At 41.4% G+C, this 21,412-nt stretch overlaps 1 long non-coding RNA gene across 1 annotated transcript; it reads left to right on the top strand.

The window, feature by feature from the left end:
- The first annotated feature begins 219 nt into the window (after positions 1-219).
- Positions 220-6,967, top strand: LOC118163055. The gene is made up of 3 exons (XR_004748818.1): positions 220-347; positions 4,388-4,482; positions 6,368-6,967. It is a non-coding gene; the product is annotated as an uncharacterized LOC118163055 (long non-coding RNA).
- The last annotated feature ends 14,445 nt before the right edge of the window (positions 6,968-21,412 follow it).

The raw sequence follows: 21,412 nt of genomic DNA, 5'->3' as shown, positions 1-21,412 counted from the left end.
CATAGGCCTATACCTGGGAAAAAAAAAAAAAAAAAAGGACCTGTGGCATCCAATGCCATGGAAGTATGCGGAATATGCTCCATTTTGTGCTATCCTTCCATCCCTTTTGGTGGTACGGCTGTGGTTTATCTGTATCGCTCACTGTGCTTCCAACACTCATCGCAACAGGACGTGAAGGGTGAAAGCAAGTATCTCTATTTCCATTTTTAAAGGAGAGATTGTAAGATGAACACCCTAACATGTCAGAGTTAGGGAGTAACACAGAGGAACTGACCTGCTCACGGGGGGAGTTTTCCAGGCTGAAATTCTGATGCTCAAGGAAGCGTGAACATCAGAGATGCTGCTAGGTGAGTCTGACAAATTATCCAGTCACACACACAAGCTCAGAAATGTCTCATTTCCTTTCTGGCTTTCACTGGGAAAATAAGAACTATGCATCTTAGCAAAGTTTGTAGAACTGGTTTGTAATGAAGTGTAAATCAAATCCATGTCACCCTCTGCACTATAAAAGCTGTAGCCTGATAGTTTTTGTTTCCATAAAAGCCATACAAGATAAGATTACTCTAGAAATAGTGTCTATAAACAAAAGCAATGTTAGGGTTAACCATAAACATCAAATCACTCCCAAGACATCAGTGACTGTAATCTTTGGTGGTTTCATACATCATCTTGAGCCATGCTGGAATAAAACATTCTCCCTGAGAGCCAGGTAGTTTATTATTTGCTCCAGGTGTAGATTGCACAGGGTCTGCCCTCCATGCACTTGTTTCTTTCACCAAATCTCCGACTTGTAATCACACTGCTACTGGGAATGAATGAGGCATTGTCTATCACTGCCACCAGCTCTACAAAAAGGCCTGAGTCACTCAAAAGCAAAGAGTACTTGCGTATTTCCCAGGCAAAAACCTTTGCTGCAAGCCATTGCTGTAGAAGGTTCTTCCAATGGCTCACACACACAATGGTTGTGTCTCTGGTCATGTAATGCCACATTATGCATCCTCTTCTAACTTCTCCATTATTTCACCCCATGCAACCACTGTACATGCAGCTTTCCCATACTCATTGGCTTCCACAGAAGGTGTGGTTGTGTGATCTCAACTCTTAATTTTTAATTTTTTATTTTTTATTTTTTTCCAGCATTGCACTTATCTGTTTATTTTACCTGTCACTGCCTTAGGAGGTTTGGAAAAAAGAAATGAAATATATGAAGCTGGAGGAAAATTACACTCTTAAGTATCCTAGCCCATAATAAAGGAAAAGCTTTGAGGCTTTCCTGTTATTTTTATCACCTCTTTATCCATGCTATACTCTCATTGCCTGCTAGCTCTTCATTTTTTTGTGACTCAGCATAGGTTTCTTGAAGGGAATTTAAAGAACCATTGAATCACACTAGCTGAACATTGGCTAGAGAGTCTAAAAGCTCCAAATTTCTAATGGGACTCTTGTAAGAGTTGTAGAATTATTAAAATGATAGTAATTCTCTGTAAAGGAAGAGGCACACCATGACTTTTGAGGCTTTTGAAAGAAAACAGCCCAGCTGGGGCTTATAGGGACTGTTATTGTTGAATTATATTCCTCAGCACTTGACAATCTGGAGACTCATGACAGCAAATTCCCAAAAGGCTCCAAGTAGAACAGTTAAAATCTGGGGAAGTATAAAACTCTTGTTTGAAAATGTTCACTTTTTTTTTTTTTTTTTTTTAAATTATTTCTTTTTAAATAAACAACTCATTTTCAATTTGGAAAAAAAAAAAAGTACTTTTTAGATTCTTTCTGAATGTGAAATATCTCTAGAGTTCCAGCTCATCCATTTGTTTGGTGAACTATCTGAAAGTTCAGATCTGTATGGTACTCTGAAGCAATCTGACTCAGACCTCTTGAGACTGCAAAACTGCATCAGATGCCTCGGAGAGGTCAGAACCCTTCTACATGTACAGATATGTCCATATGACTATTTCTTAGGTCAAAATACTTTTTTTTTTTTTTTTTTTTTTTTTTTTTGTACAGCACTGATCTTGGTCAGAAGAAGGCCCATTGATCGTGATCGTGCTCCCTGCCAGTGACAAGCCCCAACCAGGGTAATGATGCTGTGGGAGATCTCTGTTTACTCTGGTCATCGAGGCTTGAACTTTCCGATGACGGCTTGTCCCACTCCACTCTTACCCTGAGAGTTTGGACACTGCTAGCTGGTTACACAAGAGTGATACATGATTTGTTTTAAAGTTTGCTTGGAAAGTTTTGGTACAGGCTCAGAGCAGAAATGTAGATGTATCTTGTCTTTCCACTCTGTTCATCTGTCCCCGTTGGTTGGAACTTAGGATGTAAGAGGTTATGGCTCAAAACCTTCCTCTGCTTGATTTGTATAAATTGTCTTGAAAAGCAATACAGCCTTCATGAATGTGATTAAGTGAGACACTGTAGCACAGCATGTCTTGTTCTTTCCTAGGTCCTAAACAGGCAGACCTGGCCCCAAACAGCACATTCCTATATTTTGCACTGTGAGCCTTAACCATAGTTATCTTCCTAGTTATTGCATGTAAATGGACTACCTCCTGTTTTCTGCCCAATTCTGCAAATATTACTGAAATCCCTTTGTAAAGCCAGCTCCTCCCTTTCAATTTCCCTTTACTTTTACTACAAAAGCCTGAAACAAAACATTTTCCTGGATGCAAAACAGTTTCTGGTTAGTTGAGGAGGCAAATACTTTCCATTCTAGGTCTAACAAACAAATCCTCTCTTTCCACTTCAGCCACCGAATTAAAAAAAATCAATGATTTGCAGAGCTCTTGTGAAAACCATGCTCTTTGCAGCAACTCATGACAATTTCCACGACAATACTGTACATTAATATGCTTTATGGGTACAGCCTCACAGTGCAATGTAGGACACTTTTACAATGATCCCCAACTATATCACATGCGGCTGTAACAAACAATGAATCTAATGCTGCACTTGTAAAAGATTTATGATTCAGAGAGCGGAAGATAAATGATTCCAGTCCCTGGATGCTTTAAGAGCAAGTTCCTTTAGCTCATATGGTTAAAATTGATCTTTCCATTGTCTCTTGTATGGAATGACCAAAACTAATGATGTTAGGTAATCAATATGAAAAGCCGTGCATAAAGAATTAAACCAAGAAATAATGGATTGCTGTGTCAAAGGCCTCCAGACGGTAAGAAACCGGTGCTGACTGGACAACTCAAAGAGATATCCAGCCCTTTGGGTATTTCACTTCAGCCTGTACCCACACCTGGAACAAAAGAGCCCCTTTTTATTCCAAAACAACAACATGAAGGAGAGCATGCCAAAAATAATGCTGTATTATCAGATACGTAGCCATTCCCATAACCTGCGAGTTGCCAGTGTTCAGACAACCTCCAAAAGAGTAGAGGGAGGGCTTGAAGGCCAAAGAAGGGAGTGGGAAAGGAGCTAGAATAAGAATCCTCTGTATGCTATCTGTAGTCCTAGAGTCCTTTCAGTGCCTTAATCTCCCCAGGATTTATTCATTTGCTTTGTAGAGCCTCACTAGATTATACATGTAAAAATAAAGCACTAACATCAAATAACTCTGAGTAGTAAGACCCATGAAATCTGGCTTCCAGTGACTCTGTAGACTATGTTTGGAGTCTTTGCTGTGTAATGAAATACAAGGCATTTCTTGTGGTTGCAGTATTCATAGCAGCTCCCTCCTTGTGGATTCGCTGATGTCTGCTCCCTCCGAGTTTGTGTAGTCAAGCTCACTCAGCAGCCTTTCTGCCAGCATGGGCACTGCTGGGACCTGTCTCCTCTACATGGCTGACTATCTAATGAAATTTGTAGAATTTCATGTCTTCAAGGCTCCTACTGCTCTGTCAAATTTGGTTAAAATCTGTGGCTAAGTTTATGGAGGGAGGGAGGAGGGAAGGCACTGACAGACAGGAGCTCTGGTATTGTGCATCATTACACAGATCTCATTTTCTTAGGAAATCAGAGGGCAGTTGCTAAGTGGCAAGCTCTTCTTGGGTGATTTAAAAATAGCAATGCTGCCGGACAAGGCTTGAAAAGCTTGTTGGTTGGAGCCTGCCTTGTGCAGCGCAAGTGGTTAACCTGCGTAGGAGCCACAGCAGGCGGCTGGAGAGCTCTCAGACCTACAGCCCAGGGGCTGTCTGCTCTCCTTCCCATCTAAAATGATGCCTACCACAGAGAAAAGCCTTATTGCTGCTCTGAAATGTGCAGAAACATGATATTCTTCTGCACATGCTGTTTGCTGCTACATAGTCGTTGCTTTAACTCTCTCTCTTTTTTTTTTTTTTTTTTTTTTTTTCCACACATCAAGTTAATTTCAGGACTTTCGCTTTTTTCTCACCTCTTTTCTTCTATTTATTTATTTATTTATTTATTTTCACAGGCCTTTCAACACTTTTGAGATAGACAAGGATTTTCTGCTGCATCTGTTCAAAGCCACCTAACACGGGGTGGCCCTGAAGCAGAGCAGGACTGAAGGTACTGAGTGATTTCCCACTTCTCACTGTGTCTGGCTGGAGAAAGAAAGATGGGCAAAAAGAAGGGAAAGCTGGGATGTAAATTCATTTTGGAGGGTTTTTCTTTGCTCCTTTGGGTATTAGAGTGTAGAAAATATTTTAGTTTCCACTTGAATCATCCAGGCAGTATTTGTACTGACGTCTCCCGCAGGCCTCATCACTCCCTAGCATCCAGACATAACAGGTATACTGTTTGTGAGCAGAGGGTTGGAGATGAGCTGGCACGGGCTCTTTTCCACCAGAAGGAGTATGCATTTCTGTGGATGACAATTTGGCTCCACTGACACTAAAGAACATCCCATTATTTCTCTGAATAGTTATCCCAAGGAGAGCCCAGCACCTGGATGCTGGGGTCTGGATCCCTACATGCCCAAGGCAGTCCCACATATCCCTGAAATTCAAAGATTCGCAACTCGGGAGAGTTCAGCTTTGTGTCCACATTGTCAGTTCCCACAACATGGATTGCTCAAGGCTGCTCCAGAAGATGGAAAAACAAACTTTTACAGATTTACTAACTTTTAAGTATTTCAACTTTGAACAACTCCACCTGGAGACCCCAATGACGGCAAGCTCACCATCTCATGCCCACTATTAATTTTAGCCACTGATATTCAGCAGACCTCCAGACATGGATTGAACCTGGGAGGCAGGGAGCAAACATGTTGCAGAAGATGTATGTGTGTGAGGTCCACCTTGCTCCTGGGATGTGCATGAGTGTTATAAAGGAGAGTATCGTTAGTGCCCCCAGGCTTCCTCGATGGCTGGTTGAGAGGAGAAGGGGGACCTCAGGGAGCTCCCCGGAGAAAGGACTTCAGTTCTTTATCTTCCACGTCAGTGCTCTTCCCCCCCTCCCTACATCCCATTATATTGATTCTAGACCCAGTCTTGCTCCATTTAACCCAGTGTGAGAGGTCCAGACCTGAAATATTTATTCACTTAATGTAGCCAAATGCAGCCAATAGCAATTAAAGGCCTAACCTCCAACACCCTGCTGAAACAACTGGCCAAAGTTAGAGGCTCACCATCACACGAGATATCTGAGGTAATCAGACCCCCTTCAGCCTCAGCTTCCCACCTCCCACCCCCCCACCCCAAATACTCTGTAAAATAATACCATGGCACTAAATTAGACCTCATTACCTATTGAGTCACTCGATCCAGACCTCCCTTACATAGTAATGAGTACTGATTTATTGTGATCATTATTTGGGCATTACAGGTCACTAAATAACACGCTCTGCCCACACATGTCTTCTGAGCTAATAAATATCCGTATAGGAAATATTTTTGAGTGAACTAGCCTTCAGGTTGGTTCAGTAACTTAAGTCACATTAATTTTCTTAATGCATGTAGTGCTTTGATAGGAAAGCCACAGGGGTGGAGGCAGAAAAGGAGGCACATTAAAATCCCTAAACACAGCTTTTCTCAAGCTGCAGTTTCTGGAAGGGAGCTGGGGAAGTGGTACAGAGCAAGGTCAGTGGGAAGGATCAAAAACAACCCTAGAAAATGAATATTTGAAATCAACCAGCACCCCTAGGGCTTGATCCAGCCCTCAATGAAGTAATGGAAAGATTCCCATTGAGTTAAATAGGCTTTGGACCACATCCAGGTGTAGTTACAAGTATAAGTTTACATGCATCAATTGTGCACACACATCCACTATTATATATTTCTTAAAAACTTCAGAGCAAATTAAAAGTTTTTAAAAATTTGCTCCAGGAACCAAGCAATATTGGGATTTTTGGAATTTTACACTGTATCCCTTAGATGTATATCTATTGTACAAAACTGGTCAAGATTCAAATTTGGCAGAGATGAAATTATATTGTTTGTTATAAATTTTTTAGGTAAAATCATCAAAGGACCCATCAATTTCAGTTAAGAGGTGAACAAAGCAAGTCCGTGAATATTTCTGAAAAACATGGGTATATATTTCCCAAAGAGACAATGGAAGATTAAAAAAGGAGAAAAAATGAAAAAGAAGATTCATGATTCAAGAAAGATAAAGAAGAAAAGGATTAAATTCCCACTCTGCTAACCATCACACAAAATGTTTTATTGGCTTACTCCTAGCAAATCTTATAATACATTTTCATTATTTATAGAAGTAATTCTGTATTAGTTTGCCATAAAGAAATTGGGCTGGACTGTTTTAAAAATTACAGAAATTAGATGAAATCAAGCTCTTTGAATTATCCATGAGCATTGGGTTAATATAATCAATACTTCAGCCATTACAGGTTGACGTTACATCTCAAGACAATTTTCTAACTTAATAAGATTAGAAATAATAAACTGGTATTATTTCTTTGCGAATTGGGGCCTCTGACCTAGTAATTTAATGGCTTCATTATTACAGCCATGGAATGTAGAAAGACCCAGCACGCTCCCTATTATCACAACTGTGCTTTGTCCAAATTATGTGACTTTTTAAAAAAAAGCTAAATAAAAACTCACCAACAATTTCAAAGTGATGGACATTTTTTACTGGACATGGTATGATACAATTTAATTTGCAGTCCATTGCACTGTAATGGTATAGCACGCGTGCTTTCACATTTAAAAATAATGGAAAAAAAAAAAAAAAAAAAAAAAAAAAAGCTTCCTTTACTTATTTCTGGAAATGAAATGCAATACTGGGCAAAGCTTTCAGTGTTTTGTACTCCTGCTGTTTTTTGGTGACTGCTGCTGAGACATGTTTACTTTTCAATAGGGAAGGGAAAATAGTCTTTTGGTCACAGAAATATGGGTCCAAGTATGACTTTTCCACAGACCTCTTCACCTCCATGGCTGAATGTGAGCACTGTAAGGTCAGGATGGACAACTCTCCTGGTGCCTGGGCATCCAGGGTGTCACTCTTCCATCAGTTTCTGGTCTGGGAAGTGGGAACTCAGTAGGGAATTTCCTTTCTCTTGCTGTGTGACTGTTTTGTCTATTCATGTATCAGCTCCAAAATGGAGATTTCCATTTGACACATGCAGCCTTGAGCACCGGAGACTGCTAATCCGAGCTAATGCCCTGCTGGGATGGAAATAGTAGATGTGGTGAGCCCCATGCGGTGAGGCATGGGGCAAACACACCCAGAGGGTCCTTTGTGTCCTCCCCTTGGGGAGCTTAGATGAGAACAGCAATAATCATGAATCTGGTAGTAAATGTGCAGGACACCTATGCATACTTAAGGTGGCGTGCTCTGGTGCACCCCAGGGAGCACAACACTCAAAGAATAACCCAAGCCAGAGCAAAGGGTGTTCGCACCAGGCTGAAGCTAAAGCTGTTACTCAGGATGGCAGGGTATAATTCTTCCTCAGCAGCAACATTCAGGAATCAAAATCCTTATTTTTCCTTCCCTTTTATCCTGCCTGTGCAAGACACACTTCAGTCCTACCTGCTGGTAAACAGTCCTGCTATGTTGTACATCTGCGGTGCATAGATGCAGAGAAACAGCATTTATTTTGTTCCTTATCTTCTCTCCACACCACTTCTAACTTTCAGTGCTTTAGAAAAATAGAAGGGCTTATTCAGAAAGATGTTAATTCAGTTATCTCTACCTGTAAGAGACCCCCATGTGGTCATTTCCAAATCTCTGGGCTAAGCTCATTCACATACACACATCTGTTATAGCAAATGCTTTCTGTAAGCCTTAAAGGAAACATAACCCAGGATGATAAAACATCAAGGAAAATAGGAGACTCAGCCAAACAATCACCCCTCTGAACTTCTGCTTGAGAGATGTCTGCTGTCAGATGCACTTGCGTTTCTGTGCCTCTGCATCCATCTTTAATTGGCAGGTCTGCAGGAGCAAGGCAGTGAGAACGAGGACAGGCGGAACACTGTGCTTTCATCACCATTTAAGAATGAGAGAGACATCTCTACATCCCTCTTCTGAAGTGAATGGAAGGAGAGTTATGACAAAGTTACCTGTCTCTCAGAATTAAGCCTGTAGCTTTTTCATATGGCATCCTGGAGTCACCTAATTTGGGCTTAATTTTAAGCCTAGCCGTGCAAATCACAAGCTGATGTACACGTGCTGATGGAGATGCCGTGCTCCTACACCTACAAATGGGCAGAACAAGTCTCTGTGGGGTTTGTGGAGGGGCAATGGGGGACAATGGGGGAGAAGAGAAACACTGCATCCCTGCATCCTGGCAGGCAGGGGCCATGTGAGGGCTTCCCACTTTGTCCACTTGGCTCTTCCTGCACCACTGCAACCCAGCTGGGCTTTGATGTTCCTCCCCAGGGAAAGGCGGCGTGGATCAGGAGGGGGCAGTGGTCCCAGTGAGATGTTCTTGACTGACAGTGCTCTTGCTCAGCCACGTAATCACTTGATTGGTTTTCTTTTGAGCTTTTAGCAGAGTAAAAGGTATTTCGTTGTTTCAGTAAAAAAGCACCTTGATAGTGGAAACACTTTTTTTCAGTAGCCAGAAAATAAAAAGCTATATGTATATATAAATACATTTATATATATATTTAAAATATTTGCTTTCAGCATGGAATTAACCCTAAGATAGGAGGCATTTATACGACCTGCGGTTCCACTGCTAGCTCCGTGGAAATACTATTTTCTGTCTCCCACAGACGTGTTGGCATTTTTTACGATGTAGTATATTTCCAGCCACCCTGGGTACATAACCAGTGCCCATTTAGAAACATGGCGCTCGAATGAAAAGCCACAGAAACTCAAAGCAGCGATGGGGTATTTTGCCCACGACGCGTGCTGTAGGCAGCATGTAGTGCCCCCTCCTTGAGTAACCGCCACCAGTCTCTGGTTAATGTCTCCGAAACAGCCTGTTAAGACTGTTACTACAAATTAGAGTCTGGATCATTCTGCAACGAAAATAGACTTCTTTCATCTTCCAGATGGCTGTCTGATTGGGAACTGGGCAGGATCACATTTCAGGTTGTGACTTAATGATTCAGGACAATATTTACGGTTATTACCTGACAGAGGGCAGTGAGGAAAATTAAACCACAGCCCCATGCTTCATTTATGACAAAAAACAAATTTGTGACAGTTCCCTATATTAGAGGTGGCATCTTTTGCTCGGGGCAAAGTCCGAGCATGGCTCTGCATCAGGAGCCTGGGCAGGGCGGCTTCGCCACCCGCGCTTTGATGTATGTGCCATCGTCGGCAGCAAGCTGGTGCTCCCCTTGGAGGAGGGCTTACGCAGGCACGATGCGGAGATGAGTGAGAGCTTTCAGAGGGGAAAAATAACATAATTATACAGTGGGTTTGTTGGATGGCGGCGCTTGTCTGAAATATTATTCTTTGGGGCATATTTTTGGCATAATTATTGCCACGGGATAATCCCTTCTGGAGAAAACATGGAGTAATTATGCATGCTGGTTGCAGATAGGATTCTGCACGTGATTTTCCCTGCAAACGATGCTCCTTGTGATACCAGACGGTGGGGGTGCAGGGCATTTTGAAGTGATGAGCAACGGTGTTAGGTTAAATCAAATTGAAGCCCCAGCTCTGCTGGCTCTTTCCTGGAGGAAAGAAATTTATTAGTGTTCCTCTTCTGGTTAATCCTTTGCTTTGCATATGGAACAGACTGGCACTTTTTTTTTTTTTTTTTTTTTTTTTTTATTGTGAGCTGCTAAAAAAATAAATAGCCCTTATGAAAGTGACTGCAACACACAGCTTTGGGCTTGCTATAAATCGGCTTCAGACTGCAGGGTTTCTTAATAAAACAAACAATTCTGAGATATGAGAGGTAGCTGTTAAAAAAAAATAAAGGGGAAATGGCTATGCTTCCCATTGCTTAAGCTTATTTTATCCCTAAGCTAAAATAAGCTTTTTGAGTTTGCATATAGTGGTACAAGGAATATTGTTTCAATTATAAGAGTATCTTATTTTAATGGAGGATATTCTGTTCACATCTGTTAAATATTATTCCAAATCAATCAAAATATCTATTATTTCAGAAACATTTTCCCAAGGGGAGAGATGCTTCTCAGTTATCCTTCGTGCTCAACCTCTTTCCTCCTCCTTTTGCCCTCCTCTGCCAGCAAACGCCGCGTCCTGCAGCACCCGGCCACCCCACGAAGGTCCCTGGCCACCTCTCTCCACAGCCCAGACCTTGTCCTTCTTCTGGCAGCCTACCAGCGGGCCACCAGGCAGATCTGTGCATCTGTGCTTGCTGTGAGCTGTTTGATTGATGCTGGGATTTGCAAAGCTCCCCCAGGAGAGAAAACCATGAGGTGTGAGGTATTCAAACCCCCTTGTGAAATATCACAATGCTATTGCACAGAATGGGCAGTAAGTCTGGGTGCTTGCTTTGTTGTTGCAATGTGGAGGGACAGAGTTATGTACTGAAGTTTGTTATTTGTTTGCTTAGGAGATGTCCTGTTTGTCCTGTTAAAAAGCAAAATAGTTTGAGCACAGAGACAATGAAGGTGATTTATCTGTTTCCCTATGAGTTTCCAACCCTGCCTGTGGCAATGAGGTGGACACACCCTGCATGCTTGGCTCTTAGCTTTTGTCTCATTGCAGCTAGCTCAGACTTAGCATGAGGAGCTGCAGAGAAGGTCCCTGCTGAAATCCCCTACCCCAGTCCAAATGTGTAGGATGCTATGTGTAAAGCCCATGTTGGGCCCCTCCAGAATGCAAACACCACATGTAGGAGTGGTGCCTGGTGGCTTTGTGATGGGGACTGACCTTCACCACTCCTTCAAACCTCTTTTTGACTCTTCAGCCTCCTCTGAGAACTGCGCGATCACCCCTTACACATCCAGCAAGGAGCAGGCTGGCCCAAATACAGCCTCACCAGCAGCAGACTCACACACAATCCTTTCTTGATCCAGCATCTAATGGCACTCAGATGCTTTAAACACTTTCTTAATTATGTAGTGGTGAGCACCACTCTGAAAATGGGGCTGCAGTATACGATTAAAGAAGTGTATAAACTGTCTGGTGTTGTCAGTATCTGTAGCTCAACATGAAATTACACCAGGAACAGGAGACTGTTGTCTGAAAAATCCATTTTCATGTCACTTTTATGGCTCTGTTAGATAATAAAATCAAGAGAAAGATGACTAGAATAACAATAGTATCTCTTCCTGGGTGAAAAGAGAGGGGGAGGAGGAGGAATGCAGAGATGGATGTATGAAATCTCTTGTCCAAGTAAACAATCTACATACATTTGCATTTGCTTGTAATCATTGATATAAAATGTTGTCTTCATTAACATTAGGAGCTAGAGATATATGTTACTCTCCCATCTCTGGCTTAGCTGCCTCTTCAAAAGTAAGGACTGGTGGCTCTTAAACACATCAAGCAGCCTTAATTCTCCTCCTTTGACTGCATTATTTCAAGTGCCCGAAGATTTACTAAGGAGTGGTTGACACTAATGAGAGTTGAACATCCAGATCCAGAGAACAAACCCAAATTAGGTTTCATTGGAATAAATAAGGGATGGGGCACCATATGCTGAGACAGAGAACAGAACAATGTTAAGAACAAGTTTTGGGGGAAACAACTATGGGTCACATTCTTAACAGACGTGCTATGGTACAATGTTTACCCAGTCTGATCCTTAATCAATAAGTCACACTGTGTGAGCAGGTTGAGATTTGCAATGCTATGCCTTTGGAAAGGGGCCCAAAGGCACATACTGGACCTTGATTTCATCTCCATCTCTCTCATAGAGCTGGGGGTCTGTTGGTTTTGGGGGTAGTTGGGATTGTCAGATTTGCATGCAGCTTCTGCTTCCAACCTAGGCCCTCCTCAGCAGGTTATGTATGACAGCACCACCTTGTAACCATTCCTTGTAACCTGCAAAATTACCAAAAAAAAAAAAGTAAAAAAAAAAAAAAGGGATAAAGAGACATGTGTACATTAATGTGGAGATTTTTTACTATTTCGCTAGGTAGAATTTCCTATAAAATACACTATTAAAGGTGATGTTCCATTTATCTTTACAAAAAGAAAAAATATCCCATCATCATCTAGTGTTTTCTTTCAAAACATGCAGCTTTAATAAATGAACAGTGCAGGCAATCCTGTAAATTCTGCTGGCTTTTTTTCCCACAAGGCATTTGGTATTGCAAAGCTGACTGGTCTGATGGTCTAATGAGCCAGATAGACCATATTTTTTTGGACCAATTTTTTTTTTTAATTAATTAAAAAAAAAAAATATTATTTTAATGCAAGGTACCAAACAGCTATACAACTTTGCAAAGTGACTGCAGTAATGAGGTGTCTGCAGGAGTCAATCAGAGCAGATGACTCTCAGAGAAAAGCTCTATGCCTTTCAGATTTTCAAAGAAAAATAAGCCAATGACAAAAGAATAGCAGCTGTGAGTGCATGAAGGAAATTAGTTATAGCAGACTTGTAATTAAGCATTGGAAACTGATCAAAAACATTATCCTGTTAGTTTATACTATGGCTTCTATCTACTACAGAATCAATTACACAAAAAATAAACTACACATGCTCTGAAGCTTGCACATACGAATGCGTCCTATCCAGTCTTTGGACTGCAAAGGCTATGGAAGTTTGTTTGTTTTCTCAATAAAATACACAGAGCATAGAGAAGGGAAAAAGTGAGATGAAAAGGGAAACAGCAAATTTGGGAGAGAAGGTTGGCAGAATAATTGACTCTATCAGAAACATACTTTTCTAAAAACAAAACAAAACAAAAACAAAAATATTTGTGCAAAGAGATAAGCAACTGGGGTTTACTTTTTGGTGTATGCATTTTCCATTTTCCTTTGCTGAGCACTTTGAGTAAATGGGACAAATCTCCATTAAATGATAGAAATCATTTAGCAATAATAAAGCAAAAGAATGTCATAAAAATGTAGAAATTTGAGGGAAATATATACACAGAAAAGTTGGGCAAAAGTTTGTCTTTTGAAAATCACATGTTATTCCCATTAACTGTAACACGAGATGGATGGCTGAATAAAATAGGGGCTATGTGAGCTGGGATTTTCTTAGAAGATTCGGGCCTGTTTTAGCACATGTTTTATACCAACAGAACTGTTTCTGTTAGGAAAACAAAAATAAACCTCAGCAGGTTGCAGATAACCATCCCTTTCTGGCATGAGTGTGTGCCGCCATTTCCCGTGCTGCTCCTGTACCCACTCTGTGGGGCATCCCCTACCTGGGGCACAACAGGGCAGCCAAAAACACTGCTGGGGAAATGCTTTGCTCACCCTTGGTTTTATCGATGGGAAGTTAATAAGAGCTATGATAAAAAAAGGCAGGGATGAGGGCAACTCATTTCAAGCAGGTCAGCAGAAGACCTCTATAAGCTGCTCTGCAGAAAAAATAAAATAAAATGCTGGGAAAGCTGTGCCTGAGCAGGAGACAGGTATTTTGGAAGACCCTGGAAATCCTAGCTCTGATGTGTAACATTTCCAAAGTGACAAACTACCTACACATATTTTCATGGATCTACTTTGATTTGTGGAGCCCCCCATTTTTTCCAGAATCACAAATGCCACATCTCACACGGGCACACCCTTGCAAACTGCGTTTGCTGGATCCTACAGAAGTAGCCACGGCCATAAGGTCTTCATGGATCATGGTGAGACATGAGTGTGTGAAACCTTTCCCCTGGTGCTAAGTGACCTGAGCAGTGGTACTGCAAACCGCCAATTCCGTTTAAAGTCAGCACCTCTGAAATTCGGGACATAATTTAAGGGCCAGAGTGTGAGTATAAAAACCTAACTTTAGGCTCTTTGCTTTATAACTCTTGGCGTGAGATCCTGAGACAAAAAGCAGAGCAGAAGCAAAGAGCATTATTGCTGTTACTGTGCCATGTGCACCAGCAAAATATATCAATATGTGAAAACACAGAAACAAGAGGAGGGAGACAGAGATGATGTGCTTTTAATATCTTCGAAGCACCAGAAAATCTTTCATGAACAGGAACAAGACAGAGTTCATGAAAAGGTAAACCCCAGAATAAATTATGAAGCTCATTCCATTAGAGGTATATTTTAAATACCATATGTAGGTATATGGTTGGTTTTCTTTTTCCCTTGTTTTTTTTTTTTTTTTTTTTTAAATATATATAAATCATTTAGGTAGTGGCAGATATCTCTTCCTTCTATGTTATAAGCTCTCGTCCTGCATTTGTTGAGGTGAAAGACATCTGCCTTGAAAACCATAAAGTTTTTTTTTTTTTTTTTTTAATATATATGAAAGAGAGATGTGGGGCCAGAGTCAGTGCTGTGGTAACCTGAGTGAAGGAGTTACACCACTAAATAACACTTCTCACTATTTTTAACACATATGCCTGTAGTGTACTTAGCCATTACTATACCACAAAGGCAAATGTGCACATTCTTTGAGTGTATAGTGAAATCACACTAACCCAAACACCTGGGATGGTAATAAGCATTTGGGTAAGCAGAAATGGTATTATTGTAATGTGGTAGCTTCTAGTGTATGTTCATATTCTTTTGATTTTTTCCATGAAAATAGCTATTTAGAGTAGAATACAGAACAAAAAGATTACTTGTATTGTTGAACTTCTTCATATTAAATGGAAAAAATCTTGTGCAGGCAAGAGAGGAAGCAAGAAGCAGCAGTAGGACTGCACTTAGGTAATCACTGTCAGAAAATCCCATCACCTAGGCAAGGGTTGCATCTTTGGATACCACAGCCCCACCTCTGCAGGAAAACAACAACAACAACAACAAAAACACTTAAAACCTGTCTGGTCTCTCTCAAACTGCGGCACATGGCATATTGGGGTGTACAGAGAAGATCTGCAGGAGAGGTTGGTGGCTGAAGGTGGGACCTGGAAGGAGATAATTAACGCTGAGCCTTTCCTGGATGTGCAGAGGAAAAGCTGAGCCACTACAAGAATGAAAAACTGGAGGGAGTTTTTGGTTAGGTGTCCCTAACCCCTTGCTACTGCAGGCAAACTTGTCATATCGGTCTTCATAAGAGCATAAGAGAGAAGAGGGATCAGGATGTTGAGTAGTGGCCCAATTTGGGGTGGTGGCTCAGCCCCCTGGTGATGGACTTGGCGAAGAGAATGGGAGATCAAGATAGAGCAGGAAGATGGAAGATTCTTAAATAGAGTGGAGACACTGGGAAATTCAAGTAATCTGTAAGTTGTCTTTTTTCATGAAACCTCTCACCCCTCTATATCAAGGGCTAATTGCAATGTGACATGTTGCCTATGTTTCTGCATGGCTGACCAATGTGTCAGATATATTTTCCACAGCTCCTCCATGCTTTTTGATAATCATGGAAAGGTCAAATGGGCTTAGGGATTGCATGAAGCAACATCCAGGCCCTGAAGTCTTCTCCTGCTACCCCTACCCCTTGCAGTGGATCCATGTGGGGTGTAACCCATGGACTGCCACCGTAGGCAAGTTCTCCTGAAGGCAGAAAGAGCAGCAGATCACAAATCCCAGGGGAGATCTTCGGAGAAATGCTTTGCTGCAGTCTTTACCGAGTTGCAGGCGTATTTTATACCTGCCAAATTTCCCTCACACACTTCTTCCAACCCCATGCTCTGTGCAATATCACAGAAGTCATGAAAGGTCAGGAAAACGTTTCCAAATCATGCGGAAGCAAGGAATTTGGAGTAAGCCAGAGAGAAGAAGAGGTCCTCTGATTTATTATGGACTGCTGGGCAGATAAGAGTGTGTGAGAGATAAGGTGTGGGAGATCTCTTAACCCCTTATCTGCCTTTTGGCACGGAGCATATTTCAAGGTAGATAGGTGACCCTTAAAAGGTTAAGTTTTTGTCAATGGCTGCCATGTCCTACACAACCTTCCCCCATGACTCTGCGCTCTCTTCATCCAGGAAAAAAAACAGTTTCTATGGGTAGGTAAATGGTGGCATTAATCTCTCAGAGATCATCCCACAGAGCAAAGGCGCGTCATGATTTATTTTCACCAGTCAAAAACTTGCCCCTTGATAATAGCGATTGCAATCCAAATTCCCAGGTAAGCGCGAAAGCTCTCTTGGTGCAGGCAAGTGTGAATACGGGCTTTTGTGTGCAAGAATACCTTGCAGCTCTAAGCCCTTGGAAATTTTATCTAGTCATTTACTTTATTTTCTATGTTTATCAACACACATCTGTTATTTGAGTTTCCACTTTGGGTGAATTTATGATGATAGCCCATCTGCAGGAGCTCTGGGGCTTTTTTTTTTTTTTTTTTTTTTTTTTTTTTTTTTAGGAGATATTGGCTTTAAGGCTTCAAAAGTCACTGGTGATTGCAGCATAAATATTAACCAGGTTGAATCTGCCAGAGGTGTCACGCAGCATGCAAGGATGTGACTTGCAGAATTTTGCTGTCTGATAAGCTCATGGAAAATTCCCTCAATGGATTTATTTATGGCAACAGATTAAAACAGACTCCAAGCAGACTGTGCTCCATAGGTTCGAGAAAGAATCTCTAATTTATTAGATATTGCTTTGTTTTTCGCTATCACATTTCAGTCACATTTTCACTCATGATAAGCAATTGGTTCCTTCCTTGGGGAACATGGGGAGATAGCTCCTGCCTTGAGATTCTTGGAAGGACAGATAGATTGCTAGAGTTTAAGCCTTTTAAAGGAGCCCTCCTTTAAATTCTTCAGGCACAGTGTACGTATGTTTTTTACCCTTTCCCACTCTATTCCTTAGATGTTGGAAATATTGAGTATTTTTTTCAGTTTCTTGCATTTTTTTTTTTTTTTTCTGTATCATGTTTGTGATGGGTGGAAGATCTCTCATGCTTTCCACTCTGTCCCATCACTGTCAGCCTGGAGAAGGGTCCAGACTTCTGGGGATGTTGTGAACAAGGGCTTCTGGAGGTGTGATGGAGGAACACAACAGGAAGACCTTGCAGCAATGCCTGTGTACATTTCTGCTGTCAGCCGGAGCAAAGTCAGTGATGTGTTTTGTTGAGAGCCAGCTTTGGAGAAAGGCACCAACAAAGTGTGAAAGAGTAACTGCCAATGAGCAAGGAGGTCAACTTTTTATTTTTTTACTTCTTCTTCTTTAATTCTGATTCAGCTTTGAGGGAGGAAATATGACTGTTTAAAGAGTTATTTGGCAAAGGCAGAATGAGCTGAAACGCAATGCAAGGAACCCCTCTGAGAAGAGATATCGGTCTTATATCGAGTTGCCAGTTGAGATTATCTGGAGTGGATGTCCTGAGAGACCAGCAGGAATTCTTTTCCACCAAAGACTGATGGAAGCTTCCCATTCAAATGTTTTAAAAGCTGTAGAGAATTAAAAATAGAAGCCCCGCTTTAGGGGGAGAGAATCCTTTGGGGGGTACTTTGTTTGCTTTGGTTTATATCTCCCTGGGTTGGAATGCAGTAAAAAACTGAAGAAATTAGAGTCTTGCAAAGAAATGTAACCTCATACAAAACTGAAGGGCAAGGAGCTCAGTTTGCATTCTGGTTTTATAATCAGTTCTGTTTATAGTAGGAAAGAAATATCCCCTTCTTGAATTCAGTGTATGCAGCTTTTCCTAGCTGTTCCCTCTTTAGGTAAACATTAAAGGAAATATGTCTTCAATAATTTATTATTAAGGCAGCGACTAATGGTAAATGCAGGTGTAAACCACGGGCATGGTGTTGTTCCATACGCCAACATACATAAGAAAGTGGAAGTTTTCTCATGGATTTTTTTATTTTTTTTTTTTTCCTGATAGAACGCATTTATGCAAGCGAAACTGCACAGAAATGGCACTTAGTGAAGGGGTGAAACACAGGGGGTGTTTCAAACCCCTGAGCTGCCTCAATGCATTAGACTGTTTTGGCACCTTATGTGGCCTGTGGAGATACGGCGGATCTCCTTGGAACTGAGGTTACTTGGTAGCAGGGCTTTTAATTTCACTGGACTGAAATGCCTATTGTATTTATTCTCTGCTTATGTTGCCCATAATTTTTCAAGGCCACAGTCTGCAGGTAATGGGTGGTAAGCTAGAGACATGTAAAACACCTGCCCTCAGTACTGGCATATAAACCCTGTGCTTACGATAACATTTTCTATATTTTAAATTCAGAAGCAATAGCTACTTCCTTGATTTTTCTTTCCCTTCTAGGTTTAATTCTCTTGGGCCATGAGAGTTTTTAGAGGTAGGATGGGCATTTTATGTGCATCTGTGGCTTGGTCTTCCAGTTGCTGCGAACAAATTTTGCTACTATGAAGACAATATTTGTAGCTATACCTCAGAAACCATCTCTTTCATCTTGCAACCCAGGGAGCAGAACTGTGGGCAGCCAGATGAAAAGCAAAATCTGCATCTGCAGACTCTTTTTTTTTTTTTTTTTTCCTGAACATCAGCTTCTGCATGAAGGTATTATTGTTCTGTGTCTTTTATAAAAATTGTCCTTTCCTCCATGAGACTCTTTTCAGCTGTGGATTGATGATACCCAAAGCATTCTCCTTCTTACAAGGTGGTGGCACAAGGCTCCTTCTGCACCTTTTTGAGGTTGGCTCTGCCTGAGGCCCTAGTGGGGCCCCCCCCAACCCATCAGCACAATGCTATTGGGTGTTGGGTGTTGTGGCAAGAAGAGCTCTTCCCTTGTGGACATTGTGGGGGCACACAGGTGATTGGGGAAGGGGAAGAAGGGGCAGAGCAAAAGCCGGGACTGTGGTGCCTGTTATTTTTGTTGTGCTGAGTTTTGCTCTCTGCAGTTTCTCCAAACAGGCGGTGCAAGAAGCCTGGCATGTGTGTCTGCTGTGGTGCTTGCCAGGGGTACTTTGGGTAGCAAGAGGCAGAGCTCAAGGGCACCAGATGCAGAGCAGGGTCACTGGCATTTACAGGGAACCTATGGGGACTCCTCTGGCTACACAAAATACAGAGGACATCCGTGACCACCAACCTATGATCCACAATGCCTGGCTTTCACACTCTGAATCTCAAATATACAGATGGTTCTCACAGATCATCAACCAAACCTGAGTTAAAAAGGGAGATGGGATTAACACTGCACTGTTTAATGTATGCAGGCAACCAATTTCAGCTCAAACAGTAAAGAATGGCTCTAGCTACAGACACCCATTACAATGGCAAATTGCTCACACCTGCTTATCGTATGTGTAAGGCTCTGAAGAGGCAACATAGTATATAATTGCTAGGCATCATCACAATTAATCATTTCCTGCATGGAAACTGAAATATGGTAAATATATCGGTTGCAACTGAATATTATCACCTGATGCAGACACCACTCACCTCTCTTTGCTTGTTATGCCAACAAAGAAACATGCATGATGCCGCCGCCTCCTTTTCCTCTTCTGGTGTTTGAGGCGCCTGTATCTTTGTTTCTGTGCTTTTGTGATGTTCTCTTCTTCCTCGGGGTTGCTCTGGGCTGGATTCTGTCCGTGCTTGACTCACCAGACCAGCCTAGCTGAGCTCAGTGGGAGTGAGAATACTTTTCAGTTTGTTTTGTCTTTTTTTTTTTTTTTTTTTTTCTTTTTTAATGTTTTAGACAAAATGCTTGATTTAGCTGGTATTTCCATCAGGCTGCTAAGTATTTGCTCATGCACATTGCCATTTGGTGACACCCCACCCTCACCCCACCTCCTGCCGGTAAGCAGAATGTGCTATCCTGACTCCTATTCAGCCCAGAGGTGAAGGAACCATCTCTTCAAACATTAAGTGCTAACTCGACTCTATTAATACCACAACTTTCACAAGAGCTCTTTGCAATTACACCATGCGAAATCACTGGTGTATGTTGGTCTAGACCTCAGCTCAAGTCTGCATTTTGTCCTCCAGTCTAATCAAGATTCTCTCAAAAACTTAGAGGATCAAGGCAACTTTTTTTTTATTATTTATTTTATTTTTTTTTTCTTTGTAAGCCTTCTAATGTAGTGTAGGCTATACAGAGATGAGAGCATTCTGCTTTATAGAAATAGACCTCACTCATACTGTTTTAGGTGTGTGTGTCAGACCTCTGTGGGGCAGTGGTGCTGGAATCAGAACAGCCCTCGACATCTTTAGCTAGGTATAGCTAAGGATATGGCCACATGGGATAGATAGCTAGGTGTATGGCTACACAAGGGAAAAGCAGAATTAGACTTCTGAATCCAGTATTTCGGTAAAGAGAAAGTAATAGTTTATGGTTGATCAAACAGAGTTCTTATGTTAATTTTCCCAGGTTAGTCAAAGCAAATTTTCCCCTCATCTGAAAATATTTGCAGTTTTTTCAAAGAGTAACCACATCACCCATGGGCCTGCATTACTTTAGATACACTGATACATATTACAGCACCAATATTTTTATGAATGGGCTCGATGACACAAATCCTGTTGAACAGCACCTGGCTGACTGGTTAGCATTTTGAAAAAATGACCATTGGTTTCCCGTTTTATTTTCATTTTCAGATTTTCCTACTCTTTTACCATGCTCTGCCCCTGAGTCCCACTGTGCTCCATATCTGGACCCATGTGTATGTGGTTTGCCAGCGTCCAGCTGAGGGCCACAAATGACCAGTGCAGGCAGGCAAAAGAAATGATAATTACATGTTATTTTTTATCAGTTGTGCTTACAAGGCAGTATCAGCAACCCTGCTTTATGCTATAAATGCTTTGCCAGCAAAAGCAGCAAAGCCCCCCTGTGGAAATACAGCTTATACTGGCAAAAGGAGTTTTTCTGCTTGCATATTTAGACCACCTCTTGGGACGCCTTAATTTACACTGGCAAAAGACCTTTGCTGGTTTCATTGTTTACCCCATGTTTGTTTGGTGTAGTTTGTCTTTCTTTCTTTCTTTCTTTCTTTCTCTTTCTTTCTTTCTTTCTTTCTTTCTTTCTTTCTTTCTTTCTTTCTTTCTTTCTTTCTTTCTTTCTTTCTTTCTCTTTCTTTCTTTCTTTCTTTCTTTCTTTCTTTCTTTCTTTCTTTCTTTCTTTCTTTCTTTCTTTCTTTCTTTCTCTTTCTTTCTTTCTTTCTTTCTTTCTTTCTTTCTTTCTTTCTT

The sequence above is a fragment of the Oxyura jamaicensis genome, chromosome 2, assembly GCF_011077185.1.
Source record: "Oxyura jamaicensis isolate SHBP4307 breed ruddy duck chromosome 2, BPBGC_Ojam_1.0, whole genome shotgun sequence".
Lineage (NCBI taxonomy): Eukaryota > Metazoa > Chordata > Aves > Anseriformes > Anatidae > Oxyura > Oxyura jamaicensis.
This window is presented reverse-complemented; position numbering and strand designations above follow the sequence as displayed.